General features: G+C 42.4%; 1 non-coding gene across 1 annotated transcript; it reads left to right on the top strand.

Annotated features, from left to right (window-relative positions):
- The first annotated feature begins 6,070 nt into the window (after window positions 1-6,070).
- On the top strand, window positions 6,071-6,177 carry LOC112999872 (small nucleolar RNA R71). Its single transcript, XR_003265090.1, has one exon. It is a non-coding gene; the product is annotated as a small nucleolar RNA R71 (small nucleolar RNA).
- Window positions 6,178-16,269: the final 10,092 nt, after the last annotated feature.

The following is a 16,269-nucleotide window of genomic DNA, read 5'->3' as shown; positions in this document are numbered from 1 at the left end:
TACCTCTGCGATCCTGGCTTCCCATGTACCTCTGCAATCCTGGCTTCCCCTGCAGCAATTTATATACACTCCTTGTCGAATAAAGTCCATTAGGCTCAGGTTTCCATACCCATCTATCAGATACTTGTTGTTGAATTACCAGCTGTGAGAGCTCCCTCATGAATTTGTATGTAGAGTCAGCTTCATTATCAAATAATTGCCTTCTCCAGGTTAGATTCCATTCGCAGGATGTATCAAAAAAACTTCCCACTTGCTAGATGAGGTTGTGTTGCTATCTAGATATCTGATACAGCCTTGGAAATTTCTGCATTAATGCAACTCCTTCACCATTCCAGCAATCTTCCCAAAATTTGATTTTATCACCGAACCCCACATTCCATGATAATCCAAATTGTATCACATTATTCAGCTGCTGTTCCTGTGTGACCACCATTAGATGCTGCCACCACAATGACTCATTAGTGCCTCTTTTACCTTCAGCCAACGCTCTCCACCCGCCATATTATAAGAACCACAATAGTTGGCTTTGAACAACCATAAAGAAAATTTAATAAACTATATCAGAACCTCAAGCCTGAAAACAAATGCATCATAATTTTAATAACTATATCAGAACCAGAAACAAAAAAGAGGTAAAAGAAAAACTTGGGAAGAAAATTACAAGAAATAAATTATAAATGTAGAAAATTTTCAATTTTAAAAAATTCCCACAGTATGTGCTTTTCTTTTAAATTTCAAATAAGGTTTGTAGAAGAGTTATATTGTAACAATAAAGTGCAGAATAATCTGATTTGATACTCCCTTATTTTATCCGTATCTTATGCTAATATTTATTCCGTAATCAGGGTGGTTAGGATCTCTCCTTATCAGCTCTCTGCCTTTATAAATCATGTAAATCCAAATCAATCAATAATACAAAATATCTTTTCCTTCTCCTAAAATTACACAGTACCAAAGCATCAGTCCTGGATAACAATACATATTGTAGTTGCTACTAATAAATCTATCTATCTGAGCTACCCCACTACTGAATAAAAGCTGCTGGTAAGTTTGACGACCAGTGATTCAAAGGAATCATAAAGTTCTCCTTAAAAGCTGCAGGATTTTGTGGCAATGAAGAAACAAATGTGCTGCATCCTCCTTAGCCCTCCTGCAAAATGGACAATATGTGTCATTGAGTGCCACATTTCTCCTTGTCAAATTTGACTTAGTTGGCAACCTATCTCTAAAGAGTATCCATGCAAAAACACCAACTTTGGGTGGGATTTTTAACTTCCATAATTCTTCAAAATCCTGCACTTCATTATCTACTGCAGCCTCCCCCCCACATGTCAGCATATGCACTTTTGGTGGAATATAAACCACTCGGATGAGGTTTCCAAATCCACTCATCCATTCTGTTCCTTTGTGTCATACCTTAATTTCGTCCGGGGATTATTATTTGATGATATACAACCTTTGATTGGCCGCTTCGAGATACTTGGCGCCCTTTGTTGCACAATATGTGAAGTCCCGAGATGTGCCGAGAATCAAAAGGAAGCAGGCTTACGCGATTCGTGAAAATTCCGTAATGTGACGGAAATCGAAAAGAGGTATTTTGCGCAATCCGTGAGTTTCCGTAACTTCTTCGAAAGCTAAAAAAGAATAAATACATAATCCGTAAGGATTCGTAACCTTGCGAAAGGGAAATAAGTATCGTTACGAAATTCGTAAAGTTTCGTAACGTTACGGAAAAATAATTACCAAAAAATAGAAGGGGGATGCATTTAGTAAAAAGGGGGGTACAAATAGCAATCTGGCCCACTTGGGCCTTCCAAATCCTTCCTCCAGAAGGCTGTTGCTTCTGGAGAAAGCAACCTTGCTCGCCTGGGCGAGCTGGGTGGCAAGCTCCTCCCCTATTTTGCTATAAATAGGGGGAGGAGTGAAGAAGAAAAGGGTTCAGCCTTCTTGGCACTTCTCTCTCTCTCGAAATTGCTGAGGAAAATTATTTCCGTGAAGAAAATCCAAGCCGAGGCGCTTCCGTAACGTTTCCGTGAGTAATTATGTGAAGATTCTCGACCGTTCTTCAACATTCATCGTTCGTTCTTCGTTTTCTTCAGTCTTCAACGGGTAAGTTTTCAAATCAAGCTTTTCAATTCATTCTATGTACCCGTGGTGGTCCACATTTTGTTTCATGTATTTTTATTCTCGTTTTCATTCGCTTTTTATACCCCATTTTGACGTGCTTAAGCCATTTATTTAAGTCATTTCTCGCCTAATATAAAAATAAAATAAATTTCCACCGATCGTTTGAATTGTATCATCCGTTAATTTCGGTTAAAATGAATTCCGACCGTTCGGTCGTGTCGTAACCACGTTGGAAATCAAAAAAGAGGGAAAATAATAATATAATAATCAAAAAATACCTTTTAGTAAAGTAAAGCGAAAAAATCAATCGGACGTTTTCTCTTTGGGATTTCTCATTCTTAATTGAATTGAGTAATAACTAAAGTGAAACTAAGGCTAAAATCAAACTCGCCTAGTCAAGCTCGTCCACAAAAATAGGTTTTTGAAAGTTTATTATTTCAGTTTCCTACTAAGTAAAATGGATCATTTTTAAGGTCCAACGCCTTAAAATGATCACCCTTCAAGTAAAAAGAATCACTTGATTCACGCATAATAAAGAACTACGTAGGTCTGATTTTCTCTTCGATGGAGGGTACGTAGGAGCAAGAGCCCCGCTTTTGTCGACCTCAAAAAATAAAAAGAAATAAAGTTAAGGTAACACAATTTCCACAATTCTAAAAAATAGGCTGTTGTCCTTTGAGACAAACGTGAGAGGTGCTAATACCTTCCTCAAGCGTAAATACAACTCCCGAACTTAGAATATTCATTTTGACTAGTTTCCTTCGATTTTTCCGATGTTTTCCACAAATAAACGTTGGTGGCGACTGATCGAGGCCGTACCCGAATCAAATAAACATGAAAATGCAGTAACTAGGAAGTGATCCTAGGTCGTTTCCCAACGAGCAGTGACAAGCCAAATGTTCATAATATACTTGCAGTAACAGTAACGATGGGGGGGGGGGGGGTTGGTTGTTTGGTAATTAAAGAGCAGAACAAATAAAATGGAATACGAAACTACTAATATTAAAAACGGGTTGTTTCCTCTGATTCAGAAGCCACTCTCTTATCCTGGGTTATGGAGAATTCGTCCCTAACAGTCAACCACTTAATCCAACCCTATTTCAATTTACTAAGCGAAAATCAACTTAGGGTTTTCAATACGTGATTAGGCACCACATACACCAGTTAGCCCTTCGTCCATTAAGCATGAACGCAAGTTAGGCTCAGAGGCAATTAATCGAACACGAAGCGTGCACTGATTAATATTCACGAAATTGGGATAACTGGTGAAGGGAAAACTGCCAGGAAACCACATTACAAACGAAACCTCAAAGAGAGTTGGGCTTCGTCCTCAAAAGGAAACAACACCAGAAAATCTAGCCTTCCATGGATTCAAACAGAAAACGAAAATGAAACATGAAGCAGAAACGTAAATGAACAAGAACGTAAATGAAAAGAAACGTAAATGAACAGAAACGTAAATGAACGTAGAAGAAGAAGCAAGAATGAACTCGTAATTAGAAGCAGAAAACGGAAATTTGCATTAAGAACGATGAGGCCAGTCTTTTTCGGGACTACCTGGACGGGACTCACCCATTGGCTGTCGGAGATAGGATAAATGATCCCAGCTTGCAAAAGCTTGGTTATCTCCTTCTTCACTACATCAAGAATCACCGGGTTGAGTCTTCTCTGTGGCTGTCTTACTGGTTTAGCTCCATCCTCTAAATTTATTCGATGCATACATGTGGATGGGCTAATACCAGGAATGTCCGCCAGGGTCCAGCCTATAGCCTTCTTATGCTTCTTGAGAACTGACAACAACTTCTCCTCTTGCTCATCAGCAAGGGAGGCAGATATAATCACTGGAAAACTCTTGCTATCATCCAAGTAAGCGTATTTTAAATTTGATGGCAGAGGCTTCAATTCTGGTGTGGTCGGCTGGACAGTGGTAGAAGGAGATGGTTTCTCAGCCTTTACCTCATAAAGAAAGTCAGAGGTATGTGTACTTCCTGAAACATGGTTAGTCCTATCTAACTCTATAAAATCAATCTCAAGAGGTAAAACACCACCACCAGGCATGCAATCAATATCACTTTCAGATTCACTCTCAGCATCAAATTCAGACATATGATCAAATACAATTTCAGACTCAATGCATGAAGAGTGAGAGGCATGCAGATTAGAATAAAGATCAGTCATGTATTCATCAACAACATGGTCAATTATTTCAGCACGAAATACAGAAAGATCTTCAGATGGGTATTTCATAGCATCCAGAATATTAAAATGAACAGTTATATCACCAAACTCCATGGACAGTGTGCCTGCATAAACATCTATCTTAGTTCTAGCAGTTTTCATAAAGGGTCTGCCTAGAATGATGGGAACTGATCCTTGAGAAAATCCATCTTCCATATTCAAGATATAAAAATCAACAGGGAAAATCAGTTCACCAACTCTAACTAAGACATCTTCTATGAAACCAACAGGATAGGCAACACTTCTATTAGCTAAATGAATTACCACATCAGTTGACTGCAAGGGACCTAGAGATAGAGAATTAAAAATCGACAGAGGCATAACACTAACAGAGGCTCCTAAATCTAGCATGGCATTGTCAAACTTACTATTCCCTATAATACAAGGTATGCTGAATGTACCTGGATCTTTGCATTTTTCAGGAATTTGAGGAACAGATTTACCAATCAATGCAGAGACATTTCTGCCCATGCTAATGCGTTCACTTCCTTTAAGCTTCCGCTTATTAGTGCACAGCTCCTTCAAGAATTTGGCATATCTTGGAATTTGCTTTATGGCATCCAACAGAGGTATGTTTACCTCTACTTTTCTAAACGTTTCCAAGATCTCTTTCTCTGCCTCTTCCATTTTTTTGTTGGAAACTGCTCTTGGAGGGAATGGAAGAGGGGGAATGTGCTGCTTCTGCAAATCAGAATTACCTGTGGAAGAAGATTCACCTGCACAGAAATTGTTAGGTAGATTTTTGTCATCACCTTTTTCTGGAATAGAGTGAAGTTTGGCAGGTTCATTTGCAGATGAGGAAGGTGCTACGGGTTGAGGTCCTTGACACTGCTTTCCCGACCTCAATGAAATGGCACTGACATTTTTGGGATTTTGGACAGCTTGAGAAGGCAGCTTGTCAGAATTCTGGGACTGTTGTTGATTCAATTGGGTAGCTAATTGTCCCATCTGATTGGTTAAGCTCTGAATGGAGGCTCTGGTCTCTTGCTGAAACTGCATGTTCTGCATAGTCATTTGCCTCACAAGTTCTTCGAGGGAAGGTTGTGGAGGGGCCTCAATTGTTGGCTGTTTCTGGGGTTGTTGCTGTTGTTGGATTGGTGGAGGAATGTATGGTCTGCTTGGGCCAGCAACATTTTGGAAGGAAGGAGCAGGCTGCTGTTGTTGTTGCTGAGGGCTGGACCATCTGAGGTTAGGGTGATTCCTCCATCCAGGGTTGTATCTGTTGCTGGAAAGGTCATAAGTGCTCTGCTGTGGTTGATTTTGCTGCTGAGGTTGAGGAGGTCTATTGTAAATATTTGCAGCATAAGCTTCAGGTTGCTCAATTGCTCCAGGTTGTTGCATGGAAGGGCAAAGGTCTGTATGGTGGTCAGCAGAGGAGCACAAACCACAAACCCTTGCGACAGGTACAAATTTCTGATTCAAGGCCAGCTGGGTTACCAAGTTGACCAATGCATCCAGTTTGCCTTCAAGCTTCTTAGTTTCAGATGATGCAGATGGGTTTGTAGCTACCTCATGCACTCCTCTAATGACTATGGCATCATTTCTGGCGCTAAACTGCTGGGAGTTGGAGGCCATCTTCTCAATTAAATTTCTGGCTTCAGCAGGGGTCATGTCTCCAAGGGCTCCACCACTGGCAGCATCTATCATACTTCTCTCCATATTATTGAGTCCTTCATAAAAATATTGGAGAAGAAGCTGTTCTGAAATCTGATGGTGGGGGCAACTGGCACATAGTTTCTTAAATCTCTCCCAGTACTCATACAGGCTCTCTCCACTGAGTTGTCTAATACCTGAGATATCCTTCCTGATGGCTGTGGTCCTGGAAGCAGGGAAAATTTTTTCTAAGAATACTCTCTTAAGGTCATCCTAGCTCGTGATGGACCTTGGAGCAAGGTAATACAGCCAGTCCTTTGCCACTCCCTCTAATGAATGAGGAAAAGCCTTCAGAAATATGTGATCCTCTTGGACATCTGGGGGTTTCATGGTGGAGCAGACAATGTGAAATTCTTTCAAATGTTTGTGCGGGTCTTCACCTGCAAGGCCATGAAACTTTGGAAGCAAATGAATCAGTCCAGTTTTAAGAACATATGGGACATCCTCATCAGGGTATTGGATGCACAAGCTTTCATAGGTGAAATCAGGTGCAGCCATTTCCCTTAGAGTCCTCTCACGAGGTGGAGGTTGTGCCATGTTCTCAGAATATGCAAAATCAGAATGCTCAGAATCAGAATGCTCAAAATTATAATGCTCAAGATCAGGATGTTCAAAATCACCAATAACAGAATGCAGAGATTCACCAGTTATGGAATGCTCAGAATGATCAAAAGGTATAAAATGATGCCTAACTAATCTATGAAATGTCCTATCTATCTCAGGATCAAAGGGTTGTAAGTCAGATGGATTGACTCTAGTCATACACTACATTCAGCATGCACACAACTAGTTGCCTTGTCATGTAAATAAAGGTGTAGGTTTGAACTACAGCTACCCTCAAATGATATCCAAATGACTTGAAATTTTGTGAGCAACCTTATAAAATGATGAGAAGATAGCACAAAAATTTTCAGACAAAAATTCAAAGTCTAACTATGAAAGCTAAAATTGGTAGGTTAAGAAAAATAAGTGAATAAAACTTGAAAAATAAAAAAATTTTGACAGAATCGCTTTTTTTGGACGATGGAGACCGGCCGGCTGCCACGGCGTAGGAAATTTTTTTCTACCCCAAATGCATATATAATAATTGCGATTCTGATAACCGGAGCAAAAGTTATGGCCGTTTGAAGTTTTGACAAACACAAAATTTGCTAGTTTTTTGGAACTTTCAAATCTGACCAAACTAAAGGCTCTAGCTATTTTTCTCACAAAATATGGATTAAAAGAAGTTACCACAAAAAAATTCAGCCAAAAATAACAACCCTAGCTACTAAAACAAAAAATCCCAAATAATTCAGTATGGGTGGTCGCTAAAATCCGTCTCTAATTGATTTCTACTACTACTCTGTTTTTCCGCAAGCTGATTTCTACTACTACTCTGTTTTCAAGCACAATCTTCACAGCAAAACACCCAAGACTGAAACAGGGGAAACGCTTAATGGGAAAACTGAAACAGAACACACATTAAACAAAATACGAGGACACTAAACAACACTAATACACATACTAACACAATACTAACAATTAAACATAAAACACGAAAGGATTAAACACACAACACTAGCTAGCTATTATGAACCTTTGGACACTGCTCCCTGGCAACGGCGCCAAATTTGATCGAGGCCGTACCCGAATCAAATAAACATGAAAATGCAGTAACTAGGAAGTGATCCTAGGTCGTTTCCCAACGAGCAGTGACAAGCCAAATGTTCATAATATACTTGCAGTAACAGTAACGATGGGGGGGGGGGTTTGGTTGTTTGGTAATTAAAGAGCAGAACAAATAAAATGGAATACGAAACTACTAATATTAAAAACGGGTTGTTTCCTCTGATTCAGAAGCCACTCTCTTATCCTGGGTTATGGAGAATTCGTCCCTAACAGTCAACTACTTAATCCAACCCTATTTCAATTTACTAAGCGAAAATCAACTTAGGGTTTTCAATACGTGATTAGGCACCACATACACCAGTTAGCCCTTCGTCCATTAAGCATGAACGCAAGTTAGGCTCAGAGGCAATTAATCGAACACGAAGCGTGCACTGATTAATATTCACGAAATTGGGATAACTGGTGAAGGGAAAACTGCCAGGAAACCACATTACAAACAAAACCTCAAAGAGAGTTGGGCTTCGTCCTCAAAAGGAAACAACACCAGAAAATCTAGCCTTCCATGGATTCAAATAGAAAACGAAAATGAAACATGAAGCAGAAACGTAAATGAACAAGAACGTAAATGAAAAGAAACGTAAATGAACGTAGAAGAAGAAGCAAGAATGAACTCGTAATTAGAAGCAGAAAACGGAAATTTGCATTAAGAACGAAAACTGTAACAAGGGAACAGAAAAACGTGAAAACCTAAAACCAAAGCTCTAAATAATGAAAATAGCCTAGCAGAATAGAATACCCTGCACGAATCCCAAGGCAGCTATTTAAAAAGAGTCACTCAAAGTCACTGGGCCCTATTACAATACTCTGGCCCAAAACGAAATAAACACTGAACAACATAAAATAAAATTGCGAAATTTCCTAATTAGAAATTAACTAAGGTAAGTGCTGCTTTATTTGCCCTCTTCAAGTCCACAACCAAAATCCGGATTAAGCCCAATGTTTCATTAATTCCTGAAATTAGATTAAAAACATCAAATTAGCTAAATGAGCCTAAATAATAAAACTGCCTAATTAATTGACAATTAAGACCAATCAAAAATTAAAATGGTGCAAAAGGGGTTTAGAAAATAGAAGAAAATGATGGCACATCAGCGACTCCGCGCATCTTTCCTCCTTTGGAAAGCCCACCCGTGAGCCTCGCCTTCGCTCGCCCGCAAAAGGGCATGTTGCGACTGTTGGCGACTCCACTGGGGACCTTTTTGTGAGTTAGGCCTATTTTAAGGAATTGTGGAATTGTGAAACTTTGTGTGTGCATTTGTTGAACTGTGTAAAATGTAAATAACTGTTGTCTATTTCACATTCTTTACACTGCATTCTAAGCACCCACGGGTTTGAGTAAAAAAGGGGCCCTATACCCGGGTTCATGGGAATTTAAGGAGTGGAGGTGAATCTATCATCATGCTAGGTCTCCGACTTGCTTGATAATAGTGAAACCTCGTCTAGAGCTTTCTCTCTTTATAATGTGTTGTCGCTGGTATTCCATACCGCCACAATATTATTATTATCTTGAGTGATGATACCTCTAAAAACAGCCGTGTGAGTTATGAATTGTTGGGGAGTAGTTATTGGAGACCCCTAGATATTGTCCTACAGGTTCCCAAATAGGGGCAAAGAGCAAACACGCTCCGTGCCATTCGTCCTCATGCATTTTTTTGGTAAATAGCACCACTTTATAGTTTTGCTAGTGATGTTTGGTTTCTTTAGAGTAATACGTAACCTTTTTAATGCTACGTCGAGGCACCATCATGCCCGAACGTAGCATTAAAATTGGGTCTCTGCGGACTCGTATGTATGAATTACCCCTTTATGTTGTTTTCCTTCTGTTTCATGCATACGCATTGCATTCATTCATGTCGGAGTCTTGATCCACCCCTTTTTTAGGTAAATGATGGGGACAAATCAAAACGGCAAAAGGTTTTGTCAAGTCAAGGTTAAAAGTCTAGATGTCACTAGCCTCAAGGAATTGGGACGATTGATGGGACCTCTCCAAAGGCAAGCCTTCCGCAAAGTCTACGGGAAGATTCTAGATTTGACCGCAGCGGAGGTATTTACGGAAGCTTTCGTATCCCTCGCCCAATACTATGACCAGCCGTTGAGGTGTTTCACGTTTGGGGACTTCCAAATGGTACCAACTATTGAAGAGTTTGAGGAGATATTAGGATGCCCTCTTGGGGGGAGAAAACCGTATCTTTTTTCCGGCTTTCTTCCTTCCTTGAGCAAGATTGCAGCTGTGGTTGGAGATTCAGCAAAAGAGTTGGATCGCATGAAGCAAACTCAGAACGACGTAGTGGGCCTGCCTCGGAAGTACTTGGAAGGCAAGGCAAGGGATATGGCAAGCCAAGAGAAGTGGGGCCCATTTGCGGATATTTTAGCTTTGCTGATTTTTGGGGTTTTCCTCTTGCCGAACGTTGACGGTTTGGTAGACTTAGCCGCCATTGATGCTTTCCTCGCATATCACCATAGCAAGGAAAGTCCAGTGGTGGCTATCTTGGCAGATTTGTTTGACACCTTTGACCGGAGGTGTGAGAAAAACAGTGCACGGATTGTCTGTTGTTTACCCGCTTTCTGTGTGTGGTTGATTTCACACCTATTCCAACAAGACACAAGACACCCGTGTCCGCTTCAAAGCTATCGCTCATGCGCCGAAAAAGGAAGAGTCGATTGGGACCAACATTTGGCTGGGATAGGGGGCAGCGCGATCAATTGGTTTCCTCGTTGGAAGGAAGGCAAGGAAGGAGTTCTTTTCTCGTGTGGGGACTACCCTAATGTTCCATTGATAGGGACTAGGGGGTGTATTAATTATAATCCCGCACTCGCCATAAGACAGCTAGGGTACCCCATGAGGGGAGCGCCAATGGAAGGGAGTCTCTCACCTTTCCTTATGAAAGATTTAGGCACGCAAGGTCTCAAGGTTATACAAAGAATCCACAAGGCGTGGAGGAGTCCGTTGAGGAAAGACAAGGAGCTTAGGGGCATCCGTAATGGCGTCATCGGAGGTTATCATGGATGGCTAAGAATTCACACGCGAGGGTTAGATTGGCTCTCCAAGTTGAAAGTTATCGATGAGGAGAACTTCGAAGCTCCGGAGGAAGATGAAGAAGTCCGAGCTCTAAAATTGGAGCCAGGGAAGGCAAGACTCGCCAAGGAGAAGTTCAAATCAGCTGCTACACACATCCGGAAAGAATGCACCGAGTTACAAGAGGAAAATGCAGCCACTGCAAGAGCCCTTGAACAAGAAACCAAAAGGGCCCGCAAGGAGGAATATGGCCGAGAGAAATTCCGAGGAGCATTGTGGGGTAGCAACAATGAGCTCAAGCTCCGAAGAGAGGAAAGAGATCGGTCACGGGTGCATGGCATGATCTTGAAAGAAGAGTTAGTTGCGTGCGCGAGGTCCAAAAGGAGTTTGGCTCAACACTTGGAAGCCACGGAGCAAAGCATGCTAGCTATCATAGGGCAATACAAGGAAGAATTGAACCAGTCCATGGCCCATGAGCAAAAGCTAGTGGAGGATTTTGCACAAGTGTATGCCGAAAAAGAAGCAAGAGGGAGGGTGATTGATGCACTGCATCAAGAAGCGACTATGTGGATGGATAGGTTCGCCTTGACCTTGAATGGAAGTCAAGACCTCCCGCGTCTATTAGCCAAAGCAAAAGCCATGGCAGAAGTGTGTACTACCCCCGAGGAGATTCATGGGCTAATCAATTACTGTCAACACATGATAGATTTGATGGCCCATATAATTAGGAATCGTTAGGTTCTCTTGTAACACCTTTTGTATAATCTTGGCTAGATGAAAGCTTTGTTCTTTTTATAAAATGAGAAGTTCTGAACTCATCATGTTATCTAAAAAACCTTGGGGTGGATCCAAGTGCTCTGATCATCCATTTGCATACTCATGTTTTGGTGGCATACTCACCGTCGTTTATTTCTTTAGGAATTTCATCATAACTAAGAAAACACCAAGGCACCCCTATAACACTCGATCCAGAAAAATGGATAATGAAGAGGGCGTGCAGGAACAGATGAAGGCCGATCTATCGGCCTTAAAAGATCAAATGGCTTCCATCTCAGAGGTCATGTTAAAAGTCTAGAAAACCATAGAGGATAAAGCCACGACAACCGTCTCCAGTACAGTTAGGGATGCGGAGCCGGTGCTGCAGCCCGCCTTGAATCCGGGCCTAGACAGAAACATGGCCATGTTCGGTCAAAGGTATAGTCCGCAAGCTTATCCTTATGGCCTGCCTCCGGACTTCACCCCCCATGCCACCCCGGAAGATTTAAACCAAGCCCCTACTTTCGAGGGGCAACTCCCATCTTATGAAGACTATCCCGGGCAAGACAATGAGGAAGGAGATACCCATCTTAGCCCCCTGCTCCACCTCAAAGATCCGTCCCCCCATGAACTACCCCAACCAAACATAGTCCGCCATATCCCGACTTCACCCACACCCGTAAAAGAATCTGTTCCCTTCGTGGAAGATAAGGGAAAGATTGAGGCGCTTGAAGAGAGGTTGAGAGCAGTCGAGGGCCTCAGCAATTACCCATTCTCGGATTTAGCGGATTTATGTCTCGTGCCCAACATCGTCATCCCTCCCAAGTTCAAAGTACTGGACTTTGATAAGTACAAAGGGACGACATGTCCGAAGGGGCATCTTCGGATGTATTGCCGAAAGATGGGGGCGTATTCTGCGGACGAAAAATTGTTGGTCCATTTCTTTCAAGACAGCTTGGCCGGGGCAGCTGTAGCATGGTATACCAATCTAGAAGCTTCCCAGATCCGATCATGGAAGGACTTGGCAACTGCCTTGATTAGGCAGTACCAGTACAATACGGACATGGCTCCCGATCGGAACCAGCTTCAAGGTATGACTAAACGAGAGCATGAGTCCATTAAGGAATATGCCCAGAGATGGAGAGATCTCGCAGCCCAAGTCGTACCGCCCATGACGGAGATGGAGATGATCACAATTATGGTAGATACGTTACCCACATTCTACTATGAAAAGCTGATAGGCTACATGCCAGCTAACTTTGCGGATCTCGTCTTCGCCGGAGAAAGGATTGAATCCGGACTACGAAAAGGCAAGTTCGAATATGCTGCCAATATGGCCCCCAACAACAACAGAAGAGCCCCAGTAGTGGGCGCGAGGAAAAAGGAAGGAGATGCCCACGCGGTCACCACCGCCCCAACATGGATGAAAGCACCCCAAAATATCCAAAGCTCATACCAGCCCAATCCCCCAAATTTTTTAATCCGAGCCGGGAATTCCCTCCCGACTCAAGTAAAAGGACCACCCGCAGTAGAAAGAGCACCGACCCAATGCACAGCTCCAGCCGCACCCCGGCCAGTTAATAATACAGCCCCCGGCGCGACCTATAAATATGCACAGCACCCGTCCCCGAAAGACAACTACCCTCCTATTCCCATGGCATACTCCGAGTTATGACCTTCATTATTGGAGAATCATTTGGTGGTGGCCATACCTGAGAAGGTTCTCCAGCCACCCTACCCCAAGTGGTATGACCCGGGTGCCAAGTGTGTGTACCATAGTGGAGTCCCCGGACACAATATTGACTCCTGCATCCCGTTCAAGTATAAGGTGCAGCACCTGATTAGTGCCACCTGACTATCGTTTCAGGAGGAAGGCTCAAATGTTGAAACCAACCCGCTAGCTAGTCATGGAGGGGCTAGCGTGAACGCCGTCGAAGAGGATGGCCCATCACGGGCAAAGAGATTTGGAGAGGTGGCTACTTCTAGACGCTTCATCTATCAATCACTGCAAGCGGCGTGCATGGTCTCCCGTGGTGGAGACGAAAGGGATGAATGTTTGTTTCACCTCGGGGAGTCGCACGACATGGAAACCTGTCCCGCGGTGGAAGAATTGCTTCAGCGGCTCATGGATTGCGGGCAGCTTGAAGTGTCCATAGTGTGGCGTCCCTAAATTAATGATTGGTTTGATAGTAATGATTTAAATAACAAAAACCATGGTAAATTTTTTTTTTCTTTTTCTTTTTCATTTCTTTCTCTTTTCACCATAACTAGGTTTAGAAGGAAAATCCTCACTATAGAGTCCTGAATGGCCAGTTCACAACTCTATTCGGAGTCATTTCTTTCTTACCGCTCATAATCTCTAAACTATTTTGCTGTTTCAAAAAGAAGAATGTACCAGCCATTACTTTAGGTCGTCACGTGAAAATAAAAGAATAAAATACGGTTGATAAACTCTTTTACAAATAAAGTTGCTAATGCTTTCTTTTCAAATAACAAGATCGATCATAAATGCATTCATCATTAAAGCTGTCCAAAATATGGGAGTTTTACAAAATACACAGTGTCATCCAGAGCAAAGGTATCCATAGTGGTGGCTTCAGCCACATGTATACAATCATCAAATTCCTATACATCAGGTCTACCCATACAAAAACAAAAGAGTAAACCTAACAGTCAGTCCTAGATACACCCACCCTCAAAAGGATATAAAACTAATCCATGGAACTGTCCACTATGATGAAGAGCCTCCGCTGATCGCCATCTCCCCCGGGCCACTATCCTCTGTAGAATCTGCCTTAGATGCCGACATGACTTCCTCGGGAGAATCCACCTCAAGAAGTGGATCCTCATCACCCTCTAGAAAGTCAAGAGCATCCACAGCAGGCTCAGAAGGTAGCTCCTCAAGATCCTCCTCAGGGTCTTCCTCGGATGACGTTACCTCGATCACTTGGACGGGGTAGACTCTTTCACGAGAATCTAACTATGCCGCAACACAATGCTTCTCATAACCATTACATGCAAGTAATAGGGGTATCTTTAGGCTTTTCATCTCTGGTAATCGATTACACAGCCTTGGTAATCGATTACCAGAGGCTAAACTCGAATTACACAGCCTGAGGACATGAAATATGCAAAAATGCACTGTGTAATCGATTACACATACCTGGTAATCGATTACCAGTGACCCATCCCTCTGTGTAATCGATTACACAGACTGGTAATTGATTACCAGAGGCTCCCTTAGTTTCCTGACTTCGTTTTCAAGCCTGGTAATCGATTACACCCCTTGGTAATCGATTACCAGAGACCATCTTAGCCCCCTGTCTTCATTTTTAAGCCTTGTAATCGATTACCCACCCTTGGTAATCGATTACCAGAGACCATATCTCACATATCAATCAAGTTTCACAGCTGGCCAGCCACCACAAGCCTCCTTGCTTTGTGGTCTTTGTTCCTTTTATCTGTTGACTGCCAGGAGCTCGCCTGTTTAGGTACATCACAGGTTTTCACTGACCGACTATGCCCGGGTTGGGTCGGGATTGGTCAAGCTTGGTTTTGGGCAATAGCACCCCACCTGACGTCCCCAAGGTCTCCTGACCCCCGCGACATATCTCCAGGTACCACTCTGTGGTCAACAATAAAAGCAGGAAGTTTCACCCTTCAACACTTCCTCATCTCAAGCTTGTAGGATTATGGGGTACCCATCACATGTGGTACTAGGTGGCGGTCGGGCGATGGTGCACAACAAGTTTTCCACATCCACAATGCACGCATAAACCCACCATCCCCTGTTGCCCACCTCCAACTGAACTCACGTACTCCCACGTAGCCCATATCCTCGTGTCTCTCAACATCGGGTCCCCATCAATCCTCCCAAGCTTCCACAACATCCAAGCAAAACAACATTCAAACAGCACAAGCTATCACAGCCAAGCAAAACAGGGCAAAGGCAGAAAACTCTGCTCAACACACTAACCAAAATCACAGCTTTTCTCACTTAAAGACCCCAGTAACATTTCCTTCGATCCAATTCGTTAACCGTTGGATCGACTCCAAAATTTTACTGGAAGTCTATAGTGAATAAGCCTACATTGTGACCGTTGGGATCTACTAGCAAACATCCAGAACTCATTCTGCACTACTCTTTCCACAGCCAACCACACACAAGCATTTTTCTGCACAAGCCAAAATCCTGCTGCACCTATTTTGACAGCAAAATTCTGCATAAGTGCAGATTTCGAAGATCACACTTCCCCTCATCCAATCTTGCTCAAATCAAATCCTACAAGTCCCAAATCATGTATCAAACATGTCTAAACCAAAGCCAAGCTTCAAACCACAGCAACACAGAATCTAAGTGTCCAACACCCTTCCATTCAATGGGTTTTCTAGGTTTGAAAAGTGAAATTTAGAATGAGGTAAATTTGAAGCAAACTCTCACCTCACACAAGTCCATAGCATCAATCTAAACTTGCTCAAACTGAATTTACACCTAAAATTCCACCGAATCAAAATTTGACTCTTCAACACCCAATTTTGCCCTAGAAATGGCTCTTGGTTCACTTTGGTCATTTGTTCTTCTCTCTAGCACAGTCCAAGCTTTCTCCCAAGTCCTAAATGACATTTCAAGCTAGGATTAACTCACTTTAACCTCCATTTACCACAGAATTCAGACTTAACCTTCCAACTCTCAAAGCCTCACTCTTTTTCCACTCATAACACCACATTCTCACTTTCCAATCCTAGGTTAACTCTACATTTCATCTCTAACAGTTTTCCATGGGCAAATCTCAGCATACAAACATCAC

The sequence above is a fragment of the Glycine max genome, chromosome 16 (assembly GCF_000004515.6).
Source record: "Glycine max cultivar Williams 82 chromosome 16, Glycine_max_v4.0, whole genome shotgun sequence".
NCBI lineage: Eukaryota > Viridiplantae > Streptophyta > Magnoliopsida > Fabales > Fabaceae > Glycine > Glycine max.
Note: the sequence above shows the minus strand (reverse complement) of the source record. Positions and strands in the feature narration are given on the sequence as shown.